Genomic DNA, 8,863 nt, shown 5'->3' on the forward strand with positions numbered 1-8,863 from the left:
CCTTTAGAATTACGAGACCTAAAGAAAGTGACAATAGAGAAATTTGATGGAACGTGAATACAACGCGAAATGCTGTAGAAACGATTCGAAGATTAACGTTCTTCACGCGCTGAGTTGGTTAACAATTTATCACTTATCGAATGACACTAACAATGATATTACTTGAATAAATTGATATGATGGGAAATCAATATTTAATTGCAGTTTTGAAATACATACGGCATATACATACGTTTTGTCGTGTTATCTTTTTTATGACTAGCACGCTATTATTAAGAGAGCAAAGATTGAAGCAATCAAATATAATTTAAAAAATGACGACTCAAAAAATTAGATTTTTTTTTTTAATTAAACACACTCACCGTTTTAAAATGTTAAAATGTTAAAAATCATATGCTTAATTAATAACTTAATTGTTTAAGATTTTTTGTCAAAAGGCAAAATTAATGAAATTTTCCATAAGGACTATTTTTTAAAGTGCAAGTATTACTTGATCAGAATGTACTGTTAGAGTAAATATACATAAAGTAAATATACATAAACGCGCGCAGAAGCTCGTTTTAAAAGACCATTCATGCAAACGGTGAATATTCTGGAATTCCTCGAAATCGAGAGAAACAATGCGGAATTGCTATTAACGGCATAAACCGCTCGTCAAACGGCATTATCGAGAGAACTACAGGCAGAAATTGGAACGAAACTGCATTTGCCAGGAATGCAAGAAAACACACACCGTGCATGCGTTCGCAACGTCCTTAATAGCAGACTGTTTCTATAAAACGCGAGGTTATCGAAGTTATTAGACATAAAACGCATTGTAACTAGGAAAAACTTTTAAAAATGAGCAAAAAGTCTAATTAAATTTTGCCATTCCTGTACACTTAAATGCATCGTCGTTTATTGACATATGGGATCACTTGTAGCGAAGGCTTGCATGAGAAAATTCCATCGTGTCTCGCGGATAACGAGAAAATTTCAAAATGCAAAACTGAAGAAATAGTTTTATTCATCGTTCACGTGAATACAACTCCTAAGGAATAATATTTTCACAATCGTTTCTCCGCCATGTGCGAAAATATATCTACGGCAATACACGTGCACGTCTCGCAAATCGTTTAAACAAAAGTCATTCAAATAAAATGGTTTTAATGCAAGCCATCTGTCTTCGAAGAAGAGTTTTTATCTTCTCCTTCGTTCAGTTCCTATGCGACCTTGTTTTATAGAATAAAAGCTCATGACACGCATTGCACATTTAGTTCCGTTTTATGCAGCCCAGACTTGACATTGCTAAATCATCCAATCTGCACGACGTTATTTAGAGACTTCCTGCACGAAACTACTTAATTAAAGTCTTCCTTAAAGTATGCTTTGCATGTACACAGGGATCCTAGATTAAGGTACGATCGATGTGTCCATGCGATCAATCTCTTTAGAACTTTGTGTAATGAAAAAAAATATGTTCCAATGTTTTATTAATTAAAGATTTATGATTAATTGGTAAGGCTTTTCGTTTATTATTTATTTAAGGTTTTTCGAAGTAAAATTAACAACAGCAATTATTATTAATTGTCTTACAAACATCGTTTCACAAACAAGTATTAGATCTTTCTCTTTTTCGTCGTTGTTACTATTATTGGATGTTAAAGAAGCAACCCAAATCCTTGAGTTAAATAACATTTTGTTATTTATAATTTGAATGTGTGTAAAATGGAAATCAATCATTAACCAATTTCCATGATTAGTTTCAAAGTAAATAGTGTTCATCATATTAATGTACAATATGTATATATAATTAGTCAATAAATTAAATTTGAGTCAAATTAATAGATTTCTTAAATTATTTAACGACTTTTGAAAAAAAATAAAATGTTCAAGTGATTAAGTTGCTTCGACATTTAATAGTATACGGTCATAACAGCTAGACGAGTTAACGGATGAAATTACCGAGAACTAAATGCGACGAGACACACCCAGCTCGCAGTTGTAGAAATTTCTCGGAATTCATTATTGTTTTAATAACACGTTTTCAGACCTTCGTACTCGACACGGCTGTTGTTAATTTTTCTGAAATGCTAATGATCTTAATTTAAAACCATGGATAGCTACAATTTTACATTATCGAGCTAACTAACCAATTGAAAAAATATTAAATATTACGTTAAAAATTATCACCGTGAAGAATATAATATTTTCGCGGAAATTGCAGTTAAAAAACTCCAACCATGCTTATTATTAAAGTTCACTTAATTGACTGTAATTTTTAAGGAACATAGAATTTTAAGTAATCAAGGAAAATATTTCTAAACAGATAAAAATTATTCTGCGAGATTCCTTGATAGCTGAACACAGTAATCGGAGTTTAATTTTTTCCTAGCATCCATATAGATCGAGCCTGGCTGTGACTCAGTAATACGTAGCTTCGTGTTGGAGCGCGCTAAGCTAAAAGCACGACTACTAGCAGGTGGCTACGCCCGGCTACGCTAGTATCTAGTACCTGAGGATAATGTGGGAGAGGCGTGCTTAATATTAACAGGATGCTATAGAGACCGCGCGTGTTGTTCCTACGTAATTTCCTCCTAAACGTACTAAGGGATGCCCATGCATATTTCAGAATAGCAGATACGCGAGAACACGAATGCGTATCCTTGTGCGAGCATTGTTGTACACTGGGTGCCTCAACTTCTGTCGCATTTTCCACCACTTAGGGACCCTTTCCCCAATTTGGAGTTCTCTGTACCTTAAAGTCACATCGGGATGTTTTCTGACTTAGGAACCACTGGAAATCTCATAAATTTTCCAAACTCGATTTATACATGCGAATAATTAGTAAAAACGCTTTTTCATTTAGTATTAAATAAGTTACAATTCAAACTTGTAAGAATTTAATACAGTTACAGGAATATTTATAATCGAGACATTCTCTAGTGTAATTTTTACTAATTGTTAAGAAATGCGGAATGATTTCTATATCGCATCCAGGATAATCTCGGCACACCCTATAGATGCGACACTATGGCGTCGTTAGACGACGTCGATATCGCGGGTAGACACTTTGCTAATCACCATGAACTTGATACTGGCATTTATTCAGGCCGGCGTCAGAACACATTCCGTACCTTGTGTATTTACGTGTCTCTTATCGCAAACGCAGTGATTTTGTTTTGCAATACGTGTTAACAGTTGACAACATATTGATACGTAATTGATTTGAATGCTTGAACGTATTGAAAAAGAGATCGGTTTATAGCTTTAGTTTAAGTAAAGAATTATTTGTAAAAACATGAAGTGTTTTAAAATTATTATTATAGATACCAATATAAAAGAAAAAACAATTCTAAATAGAAATATAGTAATAAAAAAAGTATATATATAATAATATTTTTATATTATATAGAATTTATTCAAAAGTTATTTATCTCATATTTTATGTAAAAATTTATTAAAAATTTATTTATAATATGTTTATTATTAAATAAATTTAAAATCACATTTATACATATATGAATGTTTCATGTGACATTCGTATAATTGTCGTGATAAATACGGATAAAATTTTCAATAGAATTTAATTATGTATTATGATATCTTTACCCTGAACTTCGAAATGCTAAAATATAGTATTATTATGTATCATTATTTCTCTCTCGGAGAGAGAGAGTTTTATTGTAATATAGTGTTTTACTGTAATATAAATTCGTATTATTTCCTGCACAAGTAATATCAAATATTAATTAATTGTGCGAAACAAATTAGTATTAAAAATTGATTCGTTTGAATTACATTATTAATAAATCCACGCAAGACAAGTCTGCAGAAATCAGTCAGCGGAATAGAGATTTTCGTATAAAACTCCGATACGGAATAATGCTGCTACGTACGCCACAGCACAGGATGATACTGCAGTTGCAGCTGCAGCTGGTCATAAGGAAACTGGCGCACGTGTTTCGCGATGTTTCTGGCGTGCAGACTTATTTCACTATTTTATTAGATTAAATATTCACGAGGGAGACGCTAGAGCGCGATGGCAACAACGACGAGCCGTGGAAAAACGTAGTGAAATACGGCGCGGACCACCGGCTGCGAAAGTGTAGGCGTTATCGTGTAAGAAATACAGGTCATTGTTGCATCTTTAATGCGTTGTACAAAAGCGGCGCATGAATAAGTTGAATTTCGTCGCTTCGGTGCGAAACCACAGCGGCGCGCGTGGCGTTTTTATCGCCAGCTTTCTTCTTTCGAATGCATCACGCACATCGACGAGTATGCATTTTGACTTTGCATGAAGTCTCTATATTTATGCTCTTGTAAGATAAGGATTTTGATATGGTATTTCTTATAACACAGAAAGAATTTTGTTTTGTTTTGTGAATTTAAAAATTTCAAAACAAGACAATCAAGATAAGCTCTAAAGAAAAATCTAAAAAAATAATAAATAAAATGCTAATTTGAGCCAATACTGGTTATTCGTGTGTATTTTATACCATGTATTCAAAGTGAATATTAAAACGTACACGGTCAAAATCCTCTTCAGTACAAAGAAATTTACTTAAACTATTAATTGCACAATGATAGCGCAGTATACGAGTATAAACTGTTAACGTATAAAATACGAAAAAATTGTAGTGATATCCGAGTTAATATTGGTTATCAAATTATTAAGTTTACTAAAAAAAAAAAGAAATTTTTTTTGTTTTGGATCGACCGACCAAAAGAAGTTAAAAAATATTTTAAATTGATAACATGAAGTTATTTACAAAAAAAATAAACTTACATATCAAGATTGAACTGTTTTTACAAGGTTTGTTGTATGTACATGTTCCATTAGATTGTTTCATTTACTGTGTAATACAATTATAAATAAATTAAAAAGTTAATATAAATAATAGTTAATATCAAATTTTAGTTTACATGAAACAAAATTAAGAGTTATTAGACACGACATAATTGTTTGGTAGACAGACGTAAAATGAAAATTGAGAGAAACAGTAGATAACAGAATATGTCTTACAAAGACAATAAGTATATAAATAATAAATAATAAATAACCAAGGATAAACGATATAGATTGAAAGCATTACATCTCTGAAAATAGATCTATACATAATGAATCGAGAGAAAGTGTATCGTTTTATAGATTCAGGCCTAGTTTTTGTTTTTTAATATGTATCATCTCTGATAACAATCTTTTATGTAAAATTTGCTCTTTGTTTAAAATATACGTTATTCCAATCAAATTCATGAAATAAGTCCAATGTTGTGTGAATAGATTGGATCGTGTTTCTGTTAATGTGATTTCTATATTCACTTATGCACATTTTAAGGCATCTGCTTGTTTGTCCAACATACGACGCACAGTCCTTAGAGTCAATCTTATATAGTACATTAATTAAAAATTTAATTACATACAGATTTGAAAATTTTGTTGGACTTAATTAGATACAAATGGAAAATAATTCTGTTGGATCATTAAAATAATTATGTAGGACGCTCAGGCCAAAGAAATCTTTAGTAAAATATTAAAATTTTTTGCAGCATTGCTCGCCATGCTTGAGTTTTTGACATAATTATTTTTATGGTCCAACAGAATTATTTTCCATTTGTATCTAATTAAATTATTAAACACCAGCAAAAGCATTCTTTTCCTTTTGTAGTAGATATTTATTGATTCATAATAAAGTATAATATCTTTATAACATCTTTTATTGCAATTTTATAATTTTTTTTATAACGAATTCCATTATTATAAGATTCGTAAAATAAATATAATGAAATAATTAATATAGAAATAAATATATTTAAAGAGTTTTTATTATAGAAGACTGCTTTTCATATTAATAGCATGTTTTTTTATGTAAATATGAATTATCGACTATTTGCCATACTTAATTTTTTTGAACTCCTCTACAATTTATTTCATATGTTAGTCAATTACTCTACACATTTCAATTCAACGTGACTTGTGACTTCTATATAAAGCATTAGTTATGCTGTAAGATTAAACTATTTTATTCATAGCTTCACAATTTATATACGCGATTTTTAACACTTTCACGTATGGCAATACAATTTTCAAAAATATAAATTGTAACTTTATAATGTGATTTTTTGTTATATAAATAACAATCATCTAGCATATTTTACATGCCAATTAAAATCATTATTAACAACTTTATATATATATATAATATGTTATATGTTATTGATATTGTTTTTCAATTTATTAGTATATGGGTGCGGTCCACTCGGCGCTAGTACAATTTGATTAATCAATCGGAAGAAAGAGTTTTACTAATTGACCAATCAAAAAATGTTTCGAAGCGTTTGTAGCATCAAGTGGACCTTTGAGAACATTATAAATATGGATTTCATTACAATTATCTGAAAAATATTATCTGAAAAAAATAAATAAAAACCAAACCAATATTAAACAAAATATAAATAGGTACTTTAAGTAGTTTATTATGATATATAAGAAATGCGAATTAGAGTTACCAAGTGTTCCTGTGTTTACGTGTATAGTTAAATTCTTTGTTCAAAATAAACAAGAATTAATTAGAAGTTTCAAACTTACAGGGTCATCTCAAACTTTTGAGTCATCTCAACAAATACAAAACGATGTCAAAACTATTACGACAATGTTGACACATACTTCTTATGAATCTCAGAACCTTCTCGATTAATATCATAATTGACTGCGATAATTAGTTTACTGTGTATGTCATAATTTCGTTTTCAGCATCGTTTTGTACTTATTGAGAATGACTCAAAAGTGTAGGATCAAAACGTCTAATTAATTATTTTTTACTCTGACTAAAGAATTTAAATATACACATAAACACCCAAGAACACTTAATGTCAATTCTGATTCACATTCGTTTTTTATATGTCATAAAAAACTACTTAAAGTACTTATTTATATTTCATTTAATATTTGTTTAATTTCTATTTACTTCTTTCAAATAATTCTGATGAAATCCTTTGATTGACACTTATTTTTTAATAATTTATATTCTATAGAGCGTTTTACTTTTCTTATCTAGTATGACAGTATTTCTAGAAAATAAAGATTTTAATTATAATAATGTAAAAAACTTTTTTATTGCCTGTTTTCGATAGAATTGCATGTTAAAAGATTCGTAAAGAATAGTAATAAGAAAGAAAAGAAATATATTAAATAATATTCATATAAAATAATATTTTACAATTCATACTTTCTTGTAAAAGTAATGATTCTCTAAATGACTTTTCAGTTAAACAATAAATTGATAAAATTTCCAATTTCTTCATAAAAAGAATTAAAATATTTTATTGAATTCATTAATTACTTTTTGTAAAGAAAAAATACAGTATATAAAAAAAGTATATAAAAATAGAAGTATATAAAATAAAAGCTAGTCAATATAGTAGACAAAATCACATTGCAGTGATTTTGATACACAGTTTTAATAATCTTAAAAAAATGACGACGCTTGCGTCGAGATTTTCGTGATTTAGCGTTTAGCCGTGTCTTGACGTAGTAAAATATTATACCGCTAACAACCTCTAATGAATGAAAACAAATGGCGGACACACATGCAATACTTCACAGTTGACACGCATTTGCCATATAATAATGCCCTACAGATTTTGTTATGGATGGTGCGAGCGTGGCCGTCCGTATCGCAATAACAAAGTAACAAATGTTTCAATGAAAATTGACATTCGTTACTTGGCTTAATATATCTGCGCACGTGACGACATGTTACTGTGCCGCTGAATATCGTATTGCGCGAAATCATTTTTTTTCTCGTGTTTGCAAAATTAACCTGATGCGATTTATTTTGAAAGCGCAATTAATCTTACCGAATCTAACACAAACAATTCGCCGCGATTTTGTTATGAAATGCAAATTCAACTTGGTCCACAAAGTTTCCAATTTATTCGAAGAATTAAGCAAAACAGAATAAATGAAAAAAATTGTTTACGAAAGTATATTCTGTATTTTCAAAGTTATACGCGTAAAAATCGAATTGCTATAATTCAATTTCTTTTTATGCGCATTTTGATTTCGTATATGATTTCCTTATGAACAATTTTGCTTGATGATAACCATTATAACAAAAGAGAATTAAATTAAATAAAATAAACAAATTATAAGAAGCAAGTGTGCCGCTTTATTTACTGCTAGTTAGCATAATCATGATGGCCTACATTAGTCATTAAGGAGTAAACATCTTATTAAGGGTTCCGTCCTGGCACGCTACGCTTCCGGCCTGAATTTAATAGCGGTGGAACGAAATGGCTTTTCGGGCCATTTCGCTAAAGCTCGTTATCTCGTTAACGATCGAAGCGCCTATTCATATATTCGAGCTTTGTCACGACTGCATCTTATCACGACACTGAGAGAAGCAGAACGAGATATACAATGATAATTACTGCTTAGAGATCGTAAATTCTCTTTAAATTGGAAAGTTTGTACAAGTTATGCGTGTTGTTCAGAGAATATCGCAAATCTATTATCTTATATTCCTGCACAGAAAGAACAGTTTCAATGAAATCTTAAAAAATTGAGCTAAATATTATTAATGAAAAATAATTTTGATGACCTATCAAAATAACGGTTACATTGAATGTTTGACGTCCTATATGTATAACATAATTATTATGATGGTGCAATATAATTATTTTCTGTATCTAACTACATTTTTAAATATTTCCGCAAAATCGTTTTGTGTCTTAAAAGTCTTAATTCTCTGAATAGAAAAATTTTTCATTTTTCGTATTAAAAAAATATTATTGTAATTTATGCTAAAAAAATTTGGAGCACGATCGCTTTCAGATCCAGTTTGATAAATTTGCTTTTAAAATATTTCACTGTATATATATA

The 8,863-nt window shown here is 29.8% G+C and overlaps 1 protein-coding gene across 1 annotated transcript in view; it reads right to left on the reverse strand.

Moving 5' to 3' along the window:
- Positions 1-8,863, reverse strand: part of LOC108691864 (immunoglobulin superfamily member 10-like) — a 173,714-nt gene that overhangs the window by 50,708 nt on the left and 114,143 nt on the right. The gene's annotated exons all lie outside the window — the stretch shown is intronic.

The sequence above is a fragment of the Atta colombica genome, unplaced genomic scaffold (genome assembly GCF_001594045.1).
Source record: "Atta colombica isolate Treedump-2 unplaced genomic scaffold, Acol1.0 scaffold54, whole genome shotgun sequence".
Taxonomy (NCBI): Eukaryota; Metazoa; Arthropoda; class Insecta; order Hymenoptera; family Formicidae; genus Atta; species Atta colombica.